We start from the raw sequence: 16,366 nt of genomic DNA on the forward strand, positions 1-16,366 counted from the left end.
TCTGAAACCACTGATAAAGAGATAAATGAGAAAACCCTGTTAAAGTGTGCCCCGGTCCAGATCTAGGAGCAGCACAGTTGGTGACAAATATGCAGGAGTCGAGGAGGGTGGAAGGGTCTTCTGATGTCCCCTGTCTTGGCTGGGAGCCCCCCATGAGCATCACTCAGAATGGGCCAAGTCTATGGGGCTGGACTTCTCAGTAAATGTGAAAAGCTGCAGTTCCTGCAGAGCAGGGCTCAGGTGTGGGCAGAGGGAGGAAGCAGCTTGTGGGTTGGCCCTCACCAGCAAGGTACAGGGCTGGGAGGAGGAAGGAGGGCCAGCGAGGTGACCTTGCCAGCTGTGTTTGTCCGTGTCTCTGCTCCTCCCTAGGAAGCTGGCATTCTGGTTTTGAGGACAACATCAGATGCTTGGGGACGAGAGGCGCAGGTGTTACTAGGAACCAAACCTTGCAAGCGAATTAACAGGTGTTGATTGCTGCCAGGCAGAGGTATTTTATGTATGGGTACTGGTTTCTGCCTTATTTTCCTTTTCATCCTAGGCTAACACCATCACCTCTCCCTCATCAGCTACAGCTTCCCTTGAGATCTCCTCATGTGCGTCCTGTGACTTAATTTGGGGCTTTTCCCCAGGCACACAGTCATGTGCTGCCTTTCCCAGCTGTGACAGTAGTTTGTGGGGGCAGAAGCAATATAAGAATAGAGTGAGGGAACACTTCTGTCTTTCCCCCCTCTTGGAAGAATAATCCGCATAATCACTACTGCCTTTGCTACACTGTTTCCCCCATGTTCTAAGATGGGTGGAGGAAAGAAAAAGGAACACAAATCATTGTGCCTCAGTACCCTTCGCCCACCAGTCTGAGCCTTGCTCTGCTTCTGGCCTCTGTTTCTTAGATGAACCATCTTCAGGCTGACCTTTAAAACGGCACACCTTCTCCTGCCTGTTCTACGCCTCGCCTTAGAAAGGGCATCCTGGAGAAGATTAGGAATTTCTTCGAGAAGAATTCTTGCCTCGAAACGGGAGAATTGCAAACTTGAAAGTAAGTGACCCACCTGATGAAGGTTAAGCTACAAGGCTACAGCCCAACACTAAACATACAGCAGGGCTCACAGGATGTCTTTGAGCTATGAATTGACCGGAGAGGCCACCCCAGTGCTCATCAAGGGGGTAGAACTGTGATAGCCGCGTCTGGCAGCTTCTCCGCTGTCCACGGTGCTGAATCCCACCCACCGGTTGCCTCTAGGAGGACAACAGGAACAGGAACAAGTCCGCAGGAAGGAAAATACAACCAACTGTCCTGGGGCCTCAGCCCTTATGGGGAAGGCACTACTAAATTAGGATCCGGTCAAACTGCAGTTATTTTAGGTCTTTTAATTGGACTTGGGACGCCTGACTAAGGAGAAAGGAAATCTAGTTAGGTCTTGTGCCTGACACCTTAGCTACATCATTTAACCTTTAACATAACCAGTGTGGGTTGATGTTTTTATCTTCATTTTGCTAGTGCAGAGATGCAGTATAGAAAAATTGCTCATTGGAAAGTTGCTTTCAAGTTTGGTGAAACTCATACAATTTTACTCCATCACTCTGGAGCCAGTGCTCAAACACAGAGGGAGGTGCTGGTTCCCAAAGCCAGAACTGGAGGCAGCAGATCCACAGGCCCCAAGGCTGGTGCCAGTGGCCTTAGGCAGCTACTCAAAAGCTGAGGACACTGGGTTAGGTCACCAGATTGCATGGTTCCTCCCTGGGACATTTCAGATTTTAAATCTTTGAGACTGGAATGATTTCAAAAAGCTCTCATTGTCCTAAGAACCACATACACTGGGCTCACACAAATGAGCAAGCTTCATTTGCTTTTTCACATATGGGAAAGAGATGTGATTATAAGGAAGGCATTCAAATTAAAATGGGCTGTTTTATTTTAATTGACCTTTGCTTCCCAACACACTAACTCCCTCCTGTCCCTGCTTTGGCCTCCTCCACCCCTTGCTGTGCTCCGTGATTCATCAGGGCCTGAGGCTCAGCAGCTGTAATTGGTTTGTAACTTCCTGGAATGTCAAAGCTGAGATGGAAATTTTACGTATCACTCCACCAATTCCATCCTAGCTTTAATAATAAGTTGGCAGAAGGGAAGGCAGATTTACAGCAGGAGAGAAATGTAATCAAATTTGGAGGTGAAATGCAATAAGTACAAATGCTAGTTTTCATTTGGAAGCTTCTTAGATAAATGTGAGCTCAGCCAGCTCCCCAGCCAAATCCTTTGTTCCTCCCTGGGAATGGTGGCCAGCCTCTGTAAAGTGATAATCCTCAAAGGGAAAGTTTGTATCTGGAGTTTCTTAGCCTGGCCTCAGCAAGTGACCCCGGAGACTGGAGAGGCATGAAAGGTCAGTTGGGGCGACAAGGCTTGACTGGCGGTCTCTGATAACGCTGGGTGCCAGGGGTCTGGGAAGAACCGTGTACTCACTGGGTCTTGTATTAGATGCTCTGCATTCCTTATCTGTTTTGGGTTCATGGCAGCCTTGTAAGGTAAGGAATGATTTTCTTCCCATTTGATAGAGGGATAAAGTGAGACTTAGGGGGCGATTCTCAGAAATAACATGCATGTGGGGGAGTCTTTCAGTCTTTGGAGGAATAGTAACAGGTGATTTTGTTTGGGTTTGTTTTTGTTTTTTGGTACCGGGGATTGAACTCAGGACCTTGCACTTGTGAGACAGACAGCAGAAACACTGAGCTAAATCCCTGGCCCATGGTTAATGTTTCTTAAATACTTATTGTTAGGTTATTTGTGTAAACTCTCATGACATCTCTGTGGGGAAAATGCCACTGTCCTCTTTTTATCTCCACTTATCAGGTGATAAAACTTTCCCAAGATTGATCTCCTTATAAAAGTCAGAGCCATCATTGGCTGTGGGGGACATGCAGATTAAACCACAGTAAGACCCCATGGCTCATCCATTGTCACGGTTCAGATAAAAAATAATGACAGCCCCAAGTGCTGGTGCAGATGTGAAGAGTGGAGCCAGCTCATTCACTGCTGGTGGCAATGTAAAATGATACAGATGCCCCTAAAGAGGATGGCAGTTGCTTACAAAGTTAAACGTGCTTACCATGCAACCCAGCAATCACACTCTTGGGAATCTGTCCCAGAGAAATGAAATCCTATGTTCACACATAAGCCTTTGCATGCGTGTTCATAGCAGCTCTGTTCATAACAACCAACACTTGGAGAAGATCCACATGTCCTTCAACAGGCAAATGATGAAGCAAACTGTGGAGCATCATACCAAGAATTCCCAGTCAGCAATGAAAAGGAACAAGCTATTGATACACAAAGCCACTTGGACGGAACACAAGGGATTACTCTGAGCAAAGGAAAAAGTCAACCCAAAAGGTCACAGACTATATGATTCCATTCATGTGACATTCCTGAAGCGACAAAGCTATTGGAATGGAAGACAGATTAATGGTGGCCACAGACTAGGACAGGGTAGGGAGGCAGGTGGCTCTGGCTGCAAAGGATAGCACAAGGTGTCCTGGTGGTGGTGAATCCTGGTGGTGGTGAATTCTATCTTCTCACTTCCCCTCTTCCTCTCCCCCTCTCTCACAGAGCTGCATAAACACGCACGTGTGCACGCACACACACACACATACACACACAGAAAAAGACTGGGTAAGTCTGCTAAGCTTGCTGGTTGTGTTGATGCTTTCGTTGTAATATTGTGCTGTGTTTATGTAAGATTAAATTAATCACCAGGGGAAGTTGAGCGTCACAGGCATCATAACTGCTTATGGGAGCCAGGCACAATGGGGCCTGCTGGGGCCCTGGGAAGATGAGGCAGGATGATCACAAGTTTGAGCCCAGTGTGGGCCACTTAGAGACTTGGCAAGATCCTGTCCCAAAGTTAGAAAAAAGTTCAAAAGGCTGGGAGAAAGGACTCCAAAATTCATAACCTCTACTCTATGCTACCAACCCCATCTAATAGAAAATTATTAAGTTCTTTACATTGGGGATATGTCTTCCCTCTCCCACGTGACTCCAGTGACATCGTCAGTAAGGGGTACTTGGGCCCAGGATGGTGAGCCCATGCTCTTGCCCATACTCGGGGAGGTTATGTCCACACCACACCCACAAGTCCAAGGAAGCAGAAATCACCAAGCTCTGTTTTTCCTACCGTGTCGAGATACACTGCCTGAGAATAAACACAGAAAATTGGAGGAAGAGTGCAGAAGGAGAAAAGCAGAAGACTGATGATAATTAAGGAGGCTCTGTCTCTCTATATCCATGTCTGTGCTTGTATCATCTACTTGTATTTGTATCTGAAGCACCCTCTTGTGGATTCCTTAGATCTATGAAGAATTACGTCCACTTTTCAGGTGCTGAAGTTCAAGTATCATTCCTATTACTTGAGACCCAAAGGGCCCCAACACACAACCACTCTGCTGCTGTGCCTCCTAGCACCTTGTCTACCTGTGTGAGCCCTGCTCTGCCTCAGGGATTATTGAATCCACTGCCTGTGGGTACTGAGACCTGGCCAACTCCCGATATATTTGAGGATTCTAATTTAGGCTTCTCTCCTTGAGTCCTGAGCTCTGCCTAGAGATGGGAAATCACAGCCCTGTCCTGAGGTGGGAGCAGCTACTCTGGGCTGAGAAGTATCAACCCAACATGGCTTGGAGACCATTCCCACTCCAGCTGTCAGCCCAACTCTATAATAATTTAAATCAGCATTTTGGGGCTATAGATTGTTAGTAAGGTCTTGCTAATGGGTAGAGCAAGTCACCTTAGCGACAGTGTCCTCACACATGCCTGGGGTTTGATCCCCACCGATGAAAACTCACTGTGTGGTCCTGGTGGCCTCTGTTACTGCTGGACCAGAGCCTGGGGTGGGAGTTGCAGCACTTCACAGAGTGTTTAGGGCCAGTGCTGAGCTCTGGAGGGTGCTCTGCAGGTTGAGGGAGAGGGAAGTACAAGGCCTGGTGGATGCCAACAGCACACTTTGGAGGACCCATACTTTCCTCCCCGCTTAGTGACCTCCCCAAGGAGAGCAGCCTAGAGATGCCCTCCCAAACAAGTTCATGAGGCCATGTTTAGATAAACACTGTGTCAGAAGACCCCATTCTTGGACGAGGAGTAGCCTTGCCCCAACTCATCCCACTTTGTCACTTCTTCATCCTTCCCTCTGTCCCAGCTGTTCCTCCCCTCCACTGCTCCCTCCTCCCCATCTGCCTTTCTAACCTGTGCTTCCCTCAGCCCCTCCGGTTCACACCTACTCCTCTCATTTCCTCCCATTCGCCATGGAATCTGGGGTGCGGTCGGGCAGCCTGGCCCTCTAAACCACTGCATGAGGGGGTGGCCTCCTCAGAGAGAGGTTGCTAGAATCTCAAACTCGGACACTGTTGCTTACTACTTGCCCGACACTGTCCTGAGCCCTTTTTTTTTCTTGAACAGCTTAATTAGGTAGACACAAACATTCTTTTCATTTTTCATGTGAGCAAACCGAGACACAAAATGCTAAATAATTTTTCCAAGGTCAAATAGCCACCAAGTGTGGAATAGCCAGACATGCTTTTATCCATGCTCAGTAGCAGTGGTAGGGCTCTTGGGGAGAGGAAAGTCAAAGGCTGATTTTATTGTCTGTTTTGACAAAGTGTTTGTGATGGTTAAACATTTACAAGACAAATAGAGCATGAACCTATGAGTCAGGAAAACAACTTCCTTGCCACTCTGTTCAGGTTGGACTGATCTCTCTCCTGGCTCCATGAACAGCCACAGAACTGGTCTGCCTAGGCAAGATTCACATGTTCCTGGTCGTAGTGATTAATTCAGTGGCGGGCACGTAACAAAAGCCAGGTCAATGAGATCTGATTTGCTGTTCTTGGTGGCCCCTAGTGGTTGGAGAGGGGTACCATGTGTTGATTGGCCAGGCCTGGGTCATGTGCTCAGCTCTGAGCCAATCCCTGTGGAGAAAGGAAGGAGATATGGTAATGGGGCCACCACAGTGTCCTGTGCCATGGTGACCTCAACTAGAACTGCACAGGCTGAAAGTGGGAGCAGAGTGGGCCCCCAAGAAAGGCTGGAATACTTCTTTCCAGAGGAAGAAGGAGTGGATATGGGGAGGGCACTGCTCGCATGCTTCTGCACCTGCTATCTTCAACCCCAGGAAGGCTGCAGGGAGTTCTCCTTTACCATCCCAGCCCCGTCCCACGGCAGACCAAGCCAGAGTGGAGGAAGCAAGCCCAGTTGTGGAGCAACAGCCTTTGGCAGGCTGATCTTCTGCTCTTAGAATGTCCAGCCACTCTTCCACTGAGATGTTCCTGCCAGTCAAGGATTTCTGAGCCCTCTGTCTGTTGCTCTCTGTGTGTGTCTCTGCCTCTGCTCCTCTCTCTGCCCCTGTGTCTCTGTCTCGAACCCTGTGTTTCTGTCTGTCTGTCTCTGTCTCCCTCCCTCCCTCCCTCCCTCTCTGTTGCAGGACAAGGCTTGTATTCTACCTCTCACCCCACATTCCTGATGCAGGTTTTCACAGGGCTCCCAGGTCGTGTGCCACACATACATTTTCTTTCAAAATGGAGCCCATTGACATCATTAGGAAACAGTGATATTTCATTTCAAACCCCGACCCCCAGATTGCCTTCGAAACCTTGGAGGAACTTGATGAGTGGCAACTGCCACAGTTAGAAGAGCATGTGCCGTTCAGCTCCCCTGTGAGCCTGCCCCTCTGGTCACTGCCACGGCTGCCTGGGCTCAGGGGGTGCTGGGTTACAGCCCCTGTTCTGTAGGCTGGGCCTGCCTCCATCTCCAGCCCTTCACCACGGGGGCTGCGGTTGTTCCCTGAAATTCATCTAGCTTTTGTCCGAGTTGAGATCGCAGTCACTGTGAGGCGCATCCTGCTGTATTGGGCTGGGGGTTCCTGGGCAGACCATGGTAGCTGTGGGACCTAGGGACCTCCAGGGGAGAGGAAAGGAGGCCATAGAAGTGAATGTCTTAGAAGCAAAAGTGCTCAAGTGGGTGGAGGGGACTGGGCTAGCTCCTCATTTTTCATATACTAGGCGCAGTAGGCTTGTGGGGAGGTTTCTGAGATGTCCAGGACCCAGCTAGCTGGCAGTAACCTGAGGAAGTTTGCTCTTCTCAAGTATGAAGTTGTCTTCTCTTAGCTTTTCTCTAAGGGGATGATTTTTGCCTGAAACTTATGGACCACAGACATCACCTTCTCCAGGGGCAGCGCTAAGCAATTTGTTCTCATTTTCAGTCTCCTCCCATGCAGCATTATAAGGAGCCACAATGAGTGGCTGGACAAGGTGAAGAGGTGGGGATGGAATTGTGTTGAGAGACGCAGGAGCAGTCGAGTGTTCTGCTTTGTTCTGGGGTTGGGGAATCCTCATCTTCTCATTGTGAACTACTTGTCATTTTAGGATTTTTGACACTGTTCATGATTTTTGAAGGATGTGCGTTTTTACCGTGCATGTGGTGTGTAAGTCCCTTCTGCTGTGGAGACCAACGTGAAGTCAATCCCCATAGCAAGGAGCCAGGCACTTTCACTGCAGGGTCCTTCTTCCGGGTGTCACTCTGGACCTGCTCTGCCCTGGAATCTGCATTTTACCCAGCCATCCCTAACCCAGTAAACCATATCCACAGGAAAGATTGTGATTCCCTAATTTGGACTCTAAATTTTAGACTAAAGATTAAAAGCACACAGACAGTGGAAGTCGAGGCTTTCACTAGGTGACTGTTTCATAGATGAAGCTGAGCAGCCCAGAAGGCTGCCGTGTTTAAGGCTGGGATTCAAGGCTGTAAGCACTGAAAGAGTAGCATGCCCCACACTTGTCAATATTAATTCAAGACAAAAACAGTGCTATGCTAACGCATAAAACGTAAGTATACATATTGAAGTGGCTTCCTTTGCAGGGTGCAAATTGGGAAACGTTGAATATGTTCATTGAAACAGAAATGGTCTTGTTTGGGGAAGAAATCACTACCTAACCGGTGTCCCATGGTGATGCTTCTTCTCCTCCTTCCTGAGTAATACGGCTTCGGTATCATTCATTCAGGCAGCTGATATTTACCGAGCTCAGCGCAGCCGTTAATAAAAAGACAAACATCTTTGTCTCCGCGGAGCTTACCTTCTAGTGATGCAAGCTAAGTACGTAAATGATGTGTCATGACACGGGGGCATCCGTGCCCCAGAGAGAGGCAGAGGAGAAGGGGGTAGGCAGCTCAGGGCGGGGGTGAGGCGTACATGTCCAAGGGGCCACGCGGCCCTGCAGGAAGAAGGTCCTGGTAGAGGGGACAGGACTTGCCTCGTTCCGAGCAGCTGCAGTGTAGGCTCCAGCCCTTGGGCAGAAACCCCAATAGCCCCAATCCAGAGGGAGGCCATGCGAGACCTCTGTGCTCTCATCACTGTTGGTGTCAAGTCTGACAGGTGGCCATAGACGCTGTCCCCAGACTTTACCGACAGTTTCCACATTTTTCCCTGAGGGGTCAGCTCAAGTCTGTTCAGAAATGTCAGTTAAGCTCCAGTTTTTTTGCCCAGACTTGTGCTGGGCACCTGTGGTTCAGACCCTGCTCAGGCAGCCTGACACAGAGCATGAGAGCCGCTGAGGAGTCAGGGAGGAGCGTGGACTCGGCCCAGCGCCAGTGGGTAGCTGGGAGCAGTCCCTCTTTGACATTCGCTTCCCTCACCTCACTCACTACTCCCCAGACACTCTGGCTTCTTTCTAGGTCCCAAAGGCACCGAGTCCCTTGTGGCTTCAGGACGTTTGCTGTCTCCTCACCACCCGAGACCTCTCCGGGCGTGAGTTCACACTGTGTAGGCTCGGACAGATGTCCCCTCCTCTAGCAGGCCTCCCAGGTTCCTGCAGCCTGTGCCCCATCACAGTGTGTCACTTTCCTTGTTCCTTCTTCCTTCTGAGTGCCCTCTGAAGCTATGGGCACCTGTGCTTTTACACCCCCACCCCCGCACCAGAGCTAGGACTTGGTTTCTCTCATCTGACCCTTCACCAAGGGACCACTGATGCCGCACTGCCCACCTTCCTCCTGCTCAGCCCCTCTGCCCACGGGGGAGGCCTGTCCAGTCCATTCTTGGTTCCTGCCACTGGCCACAGAGGACTGTTGTCCTCTGTCCTACAACACCTGGGGCAACATAATTGTTGACATTGGGGACTTGCTTGGATCTCTACTTCTGCTGCTCTCAAACTGTGCGCCCCGGGCAAATTAATGAACTTCTCCGGACCACAGCCTCAGCTTCCCCGCCTGAGGAAACAGTGCCTTCAGTCAACATCAGCCTTCATTAGTTTTCCAGCAGTGGTTACCAGAAGCCTCTACCTGTAAGGGTTGCTTGAACCACTGTGTACCTGAGACCTGAGGTGAGAGCCCTGGCCTGGGCTGGATCCCCCAGGGGCCCCTGAAGAGGGGCCCATAACAATAAAGTCCAAACTCAGTGATTGTGTCCCCTGGGGACCAGGAGTTAATGATCCGGGGATGGTTAATGAGCTTCCTCCTCTGGCAGGTGGCATGGCAGCCTTCCAGGCCAGCGGCTGCTCCCTGCACCTGCCCCACTCCACATCCAATTCCTTTGCAGTGTCCTAAAAAGCTAACCAAGCTGAAACCGCTCACCCCAAGGCTCTAAAACTCCCACAGCATTACTCAGTGTTCTCCGAGGCCCCGACCTGACCCCTGCCTACCACCCTTGCCATCTGTCTGGAGCCTCAGAAGCACTTAGCTAGGGTAGCCGCTGAGATGGTGGGCTCCGTGCTGAGTGTTGCCCTTCAGGTGGGGGACAGAAGGAGGCTGCCCTCCACAGTTGACTGACTGGAAATTCCTGCACTGAGCTTTCCAGGCTTCCACTCTTCCCGGGCTTCCTGAACGGGCCCCTGTATGATGGTCACCATTACATTAAGAGGTGATGAATGCACCAGTGAGCACTGCTGGAGAGATGGCAGGACATAGACTAGGATCAGGCTTCCTGGTTCAGATCCTGGTTTCACCATTTAATAACTGTGCAGTCTGGGCCAGGGATTTAGCCCAGTGATTCTGCCACCTGCCTTGCATGCACAGGGTCCCAAGTTCAATCCCTGGTACCAAAAACAAAACAAAGCAAACTTTGCAACTTAGCTCTCAGCCCAAAATGATGACTGACCCACTCATGCATGCTAACCACCTTCTCCTTCACTGATCTACTGCCCCGGTCTCAAGTGTTAGCTTCTGTGTTACATACAGTATGCTCCTGGCTGGCCAGCCATTATTTTCTTCTTTTTTTTTTTTCAATACCAGGGATCAAACTCAGGACCTTGCGCTTGCAAGACAGGCAGCAGAAGCGCTGAGCTAAATCCCCAGCCCTGGCCAGGTATTATTCATAAACTCTTTAGCTAATAATAATACTAGTTAATATTTATTGAAGTCCAAGAAATACAATCAACTCCTTGATTAATTCACTTAAACAAAGACAAACACATTAATGGATAACTTTTGTTACGGGTAGTAAGGGCTGTGCCTCAGCCGAGCCTGGACTCAGCAGCTCACAGACCTTGTACAGAGCAGAGAAGAGAGGGTAGTGCGGCCCTAGTTCAGCCCTGTGGACCGGGGAGGTGTGTGTGAGGGGGGCAGAAGCACAGTTTTTCAATTCTTAGTACGTTTGGTTTCATTTCTGTATCTTGAGGGTTGCTGTTGCTTTGGGGATTGACATTGTATCCTCTGGCCCCTGCCAGATTTTCACAGCAGCCACCGTGGGCTGTCCTCACCCACAGAGACAGCGTCCCACTCAAGTGTCCCCTTCTGCCTCTGCTTCTCTGCCTCAGTGAGAGCTCCTGAACCCTTGGGGAAGCGGGGAGAACACTTTCAGAACCTCTCCAAACAACGGAGCGTGGGAGTCGGTGGTCAAAGTTTCAGCTTCCTGTCCTTCAGAAGGTCACAGAGTCCCTCAGACTATCGACAGCGGGAGGGCCCTGTGCTCACAGTGGTGCTCAGATAGGCTGTGGTATGAATGTGTCACCCGAAGGTTCATGTGCTTGAAACTTAGTCCCCAAAGTCATAAGTTAATGGTATTTGGAGGTACTGTTTTTGGGAAGCAATTAGAATTGAAGTCATGAAGGTGTCATGAAGATGAGACTCCTAGAATGGCCTCAGTGGCTTTATAAGATGAAGAAGGAGAAGGAGGAGGAGGAGGAACTGGAGGAGGAGGAGAGAGAGGAGAGAGACCCCAGCTAGTATGCTTGCTCTGCTCGCCATGCAATACCCTCTGCCATGTTACAATGCAGCAGGAAGGCCCTCACCAGATGCCCAACAGATGCCAACACCACAGCTTTGGATTTGCAAGCCTTCAGAATCACAAGCTAAACAAACCTCTATTTCTTACAAATTCCCTGATCTCAGGTATTTTGTTATAGTAACAGAAAATGGACTAAGGTCAATAGCACACAAGGTATTGGCTTTTCCTCCTTCCTTAGGCTTCTCTGAGACTTGTCACAGATCTCAGCAACTAACCTCTTGGTTTGTGTCCCCTGCCTAGTAATGCTGTCTGTCTCTATCCCTTTTCTTCCAAGTCCTTTCCTCCCAGGCTGGCTGCACATTGGTGCTCAGGCTTTCTTAAGTGGAGTATACTTAAAAAAGAAACATCAGGGAAAGTCTTCTATTTAGCTCAGTATTTACAGTGCCTGGTCCATGAGTATAGGAGAAGTGACACAGTTATCATTATTTCTGTTTAATATAGGCAATGGGCCTATGTAAAATACCTCTGTACTTGTCTTAAACACTGTTGTTGAAGATTCATCCCTTGTTTTGCTCAGTGTCTCTTAATTAAGGTGCTCAATCATCCCAATTTGTCTAAGGCCGAGGGAGTTCTTGGAACCCAGGACTTACAGTTAAAACTAAAATGGAAAGGTTTCCCCAAAATAAGACACTTTCAGTGCTCAAACTGAGGGTTGGGTATCATACCCTAATTAAAGACACGAAGCTCATATAATGGAATGAGATTGTTCCTGCTGCTAAATTGGAGTGTTTCCTTTCGCCTGCTTATGTTTCCCTCTTTGCACTGACGTCGGAGGATCCCCAAGATGCGTGTTATGGATAATGCCAGAGCATCTAGCAGTCTGGATTACCGGAAGATAATTGCTTGCTAGTCTCTGCCTTGCTTTTCATTCTTTTCTCTTAGAAATTTTAACATATGATGTGAGTTGCACCCAGGGTTACATTAAATAATGTCCACCAAGCACACAAGAGAAAATAACTCTGCCTTTTGTCTTCAGACTTCCCTTCAGTTGGCTACTGTTTCATTCTATGTGTTTGTAAGTCAGGGGGTGATGGGGTACATCTGGGTTTGCTGTACCTTCCCGTCCATACGAACATTTATCGGAACGCGGTCATGTACACTAATATCTGCACGTCGATGGCTGCTTCTGAGTGCTAGTGGCAGAGGCAAGTAGTTGTATGAGAGAACATATGGTTTGCAAAGCCTGAATACTCACTATCTGAGAAAGTTTACAGAGGAAGTTTTCTACGCCTTGTATTATACTGAAACCTCGAGCCGTGTTAATGGGGTTTGGATGTCGTTTTGAATTTTACATATATACGTATATTTCCTGTTTCAGGAATGTGCAGCTTCAAAATTTAGACATTTTCTGTGTACAAAAGAATTTAGATATTTTCTGTGGGGGGAGATCACAGAAATGATAACATCACAGGCGTCCATAATGACCACATGGGCCCCCTTTTATCTCAGTTCCTGTTGGTGGCCTCAGTTAATAGCTAACGAGTACACATTGCTCCAAATTCCTTTCAGTGCAGCAACTAATCTACATATATCGTTAAAATAATGCCACAAAAGAACTAACTCTCTAGGCGAGCAAATTTCCAGGGTAAGCACTCTTAAATTCCCCATCAGCAGCACTTTTTGGCCATATTCACAGACGTTCTCACTCATTGTTTCCAATACCTTTCCTCCCTGATCTGTTTTAATGAAAAGCCCTTTCTAAATCATTCACAATAGCAACACCCTTCCAAGTTCTAATTATTCCTGATACCTCTCATTATAATAATTATTCTCTTGTTTAATCAGTACTAATTACTGTTGCTTTAAAATATCACTCAGAATCAGTGAGGATGATGGCAGATACCTAGATCCTGTCACCTTGCTTCCAAACTGTCGTGCTTAGTCAGGACTGTGGCTTTTGCTGATTATCCACTTGCTTCTAGAAGACCAGCAGAACTTATACCCTCCTGCCACACATACCTGATTGCATCAGCCACCTCCAGAAGCCCAAGGCCCCCATTTTCTAGGGGATCTGTCATCACCCAGAATCTCAGATCCACAGAGAGCTCGGTGTGTCTGTTAGCGCCCTGTTCCCTTTGTCTCCCCAACTTTTGATTTCCAATACACTCTCCCAGTTGCCCTCTGGAATTCCCTTTCTGCGACCAACAAACATCCCTGCACTCTCAATGCCTTCTCCAAACATAGCTTTCCATTTTCTTGCCTCAGTTTAAGCCTAGACATCTCCTAGCCTTCTGCTAGAGTGGAGAGAGAGGAGAGAGACCCCAGCTAGTATGCTTGCTCTGCTCGCCATGCAATACCCTCTGCCATGTTACAATGCAGCAGGAAGGCCCTCACCAGATACCCAACAGATGCCAACACCACAGCTTTGGATTTGCAAGCCTTCAGAATCACAAGCTAAACAAACCTCTATTTCTTACAAATTCCCTGATCTCAGGTATTTTGTTATACCTTCCCAAACTGTAGAGTGCTTTTCCCTCTCACCTCACATACTAGTGTTCCCCTCTGTAACTTTCAAAATTTCCCCCCCTCTTTTTGCTTACAGCAATCCCAGAAACCTTTCAGGTGAAGTCCTCAGGTCATCTCAATTCAGACCGGCGGTATAAATGCTGAATAAATAGCCACATGTGCTCAGTGGTCCTGGACAGAGTAGTTACCGTGTCAGCTACTCCTCCCTGAGGGATCCTCTGCCACCCCCTCCGTCACTAAACACTCCGGTGCCTAACTTTGTCTTCCACTGTCCTCATCTTTGGTAGTTTCAATATGCACATAGCTCTCATCCAGCCTTTTGATTTCTTCATTCCTTGACCGTCACACCCATCTGTGATTTTCTCCTTCACTTTAGCCACACCCTGAACCCAACCCTTGGAGGCCACTACACAACCTCTGGAATCTGGAGTTTAAGTTTCCCAGATTTTCTGGCTAAATATCTCTGCTCCAAACAATTCTCCTAATTTAGTGAGATGCTTGGTTTGATTCCATCACATAGGAACATAATCCAAGTCACGTATGTGGCCCATACATTTCTAGTAGCCACATTAAGAAGTGTACAATCAACAGTGAAAAAAGAATTTTAGTAATATATTTTACTTTAACCTAATAGATCCAAAATATTGTTGTCAACATGGGATCAATATAAAATCCCTAATGAGATATTCCATGTCCTGTTTTTTTCATACAAAGCCTTTGAAATCCGTGTGTATTTTGCATCTGCCACATCTTGGTTCAGACCAGCCGCGTACAAATGCTTCGCTAGCACACACTGCCAGTGGCTACCGTGTAGATAGAGCTGCTCTAGACTAATTAAATCTTCACCCACCACTGTCAGTGTCCTTCAGTTTTTCTGCTCTGTGGTAGATCCCACTTGTCTTTACTACGATCCATCACAGCATTCCAAATGTCCTTCCACTCTATTTCTTCACCTAGGGAAAAAACCTACCTCGTTCCTAGTTGGACCTAACCATCTGCCTATCCCCATGCAATTGAAAATTATAGGAACAAATCACACACTTGGGCTACTTTGCTGCACCTTCATTTCATGACCACAAATTTAAAACAGACACATAATGCTCCCTGGTAACCTTATCACATTTTCCTGGTTGAATTTGCTTCCTTACACTCACAGACTACTATTTTACATGTTTTCATCTCTTCTCAAGCCTCCCTAGCCTCCTCTTCCCCTAACTGCTACCTCTCAGCACATGCCCTTATTTCATTATTCATTAACAGATGTCACACATATAATATATCCAAAATGCTACTCTCTCTTCCCTGCCTGTTCGGTGCTGGTAATGGTGCCATTACCAAAGTCAAAATCTGAGCCCATATTAATTATTTCCTCCTGTTCATTTACCAGCAGGTCCTGTCACTTCTCTTCGTGTCCATGGCTACAGTGCTGGGTGGAGCACTGTCGCCTCTTGCCTGGGCTGCAGTGATGACGAGCCAGTCTTCTCTGTTTCCGTGCCGACACCTTGAAATCCATTTTCTACCGAGAAGCCGGAGTGGCCTTTAAAAAAGCATAAATCCGATGGTGTCATTCCCTTCCTCACAACTACTCGTTTCCATGGCTACAAAAGGTCCTACGCTGTGTGACCCTTGCTTGCTTCTCGAGTGCAATCTTTCCCAGCTCTTCTCCCCACTCACCGCGCTGTGGTCACACAGGCCACTTTCTTGTTTCTTGAGCATATCAAGCTCTTTCTTGCCTTTTGGATTTTGCACTGCTATTTCTCTGCCTGGAGCGATCTTCCCGCGGTGTTTCTGTCGATTGGTTCCTTTCCTCCTTTTCATTTTTAGAGACATCTTCCCTTAAAATTCCTGTGCAAAGTCCCTTTCTCCCTCATCAGTTACTCATTCCTGGAATCTCATTCCTTTCATGGCATTTATTATAGGAAAGTACAGTAGTTGTTTTACTTCCTATTTACTTCTTTACCATCTGTTATACTCGAGAAATAAGCCTCATGAGAGTAGGTACGTGGTCCTGTTCCCCTACTGTGTTCATTGAGGCTGGAGTAGTCCCTGGTAGGTACGTAACAGAAATTCAGTGAATATTCACCGAGTGGATGAATGGACGGAGAACTCAAGCGGCCGGATGCGCCACTATTTCATCGCCACTCTTTACTGTGAAATGCACAGACTCGCGAGATCAGACTTAACATCCCCCGCAAATTCATTAAGCTTAGAAATGGGTCAATGAAGTTGGTAAAGTGCTGGCTCCCTTTCTGTCTCTCGATAGCGATCATATCGATGAATACTTCTGGGTGCTTAAGCTCTTTACATGTGGCAAAGCAGCAAATTTGCATACGCTGCTGGTTGGACAGGGCTGGGTCAACAGAATGTATCATCCTCGGGAGGCAGATGAGGTCAAAGCCTCAGAGCTACCCCAGTTAGCAAGCTCAAGGGACTTTCATTGTGTGAACTGTACATGCAGGTGTGACCTGGTGGTCGTTCTGGAAACTTAAAGTCATGAGTCCCTTAAAAAAATCACACTGGGGGGCCGGGGATTTAGCTCAGTGGTTTGGTGGCCTGCCTTGAGAGCGCAAGGACCCGAGTTCGATCCTGGGTACAAAAAATGATAATAATAATAATAATAAAATAAAAATCACACTGGGTTCTGC

General features: G+C 47.9%; 1 long non-coding RNA gene across 1 annotated transcript; it reads right to left on the minus strand.

Annotated features, from left to right (window-relative positions):
* Nucleotides 1–5,599: 5,599 nt before the first annotated feature.
* On the minus strand, nucleotides 5,600–15,645 carry LOC104861847. Its single transcript, XR_780125.2, has 3 exons — nucleotides 15,396–15,645; nucleotides 15,106–15,258; nucleotides 5,600–5,952 (listed from the first exon to the last, which is right to left on the minus strand). It is a non-coding gene; the product is annotated as an uncharacterized LOC104861847 (long non-coding RNA).
* Nucleotides 15,646–16,366: the final 721 nt, after the last annotated feature.

This window comes from Fukomys damarensis, unplaced genomic scaffold, assembly GCF_012274545.1.
Source record: "Fukomys damarensis isolate Sample0158 unplaced genomic scaffold, DMR_v1.0_HiC HiC_scaffold_34, whole genome shotgun sequence".
Classification (NCBI taxonomy): Eukaryota; Metazoa; Chordata; class Mammalia; order Rodentia; family Bathyergidae; genus Fukomys; species Fukomys damarensis.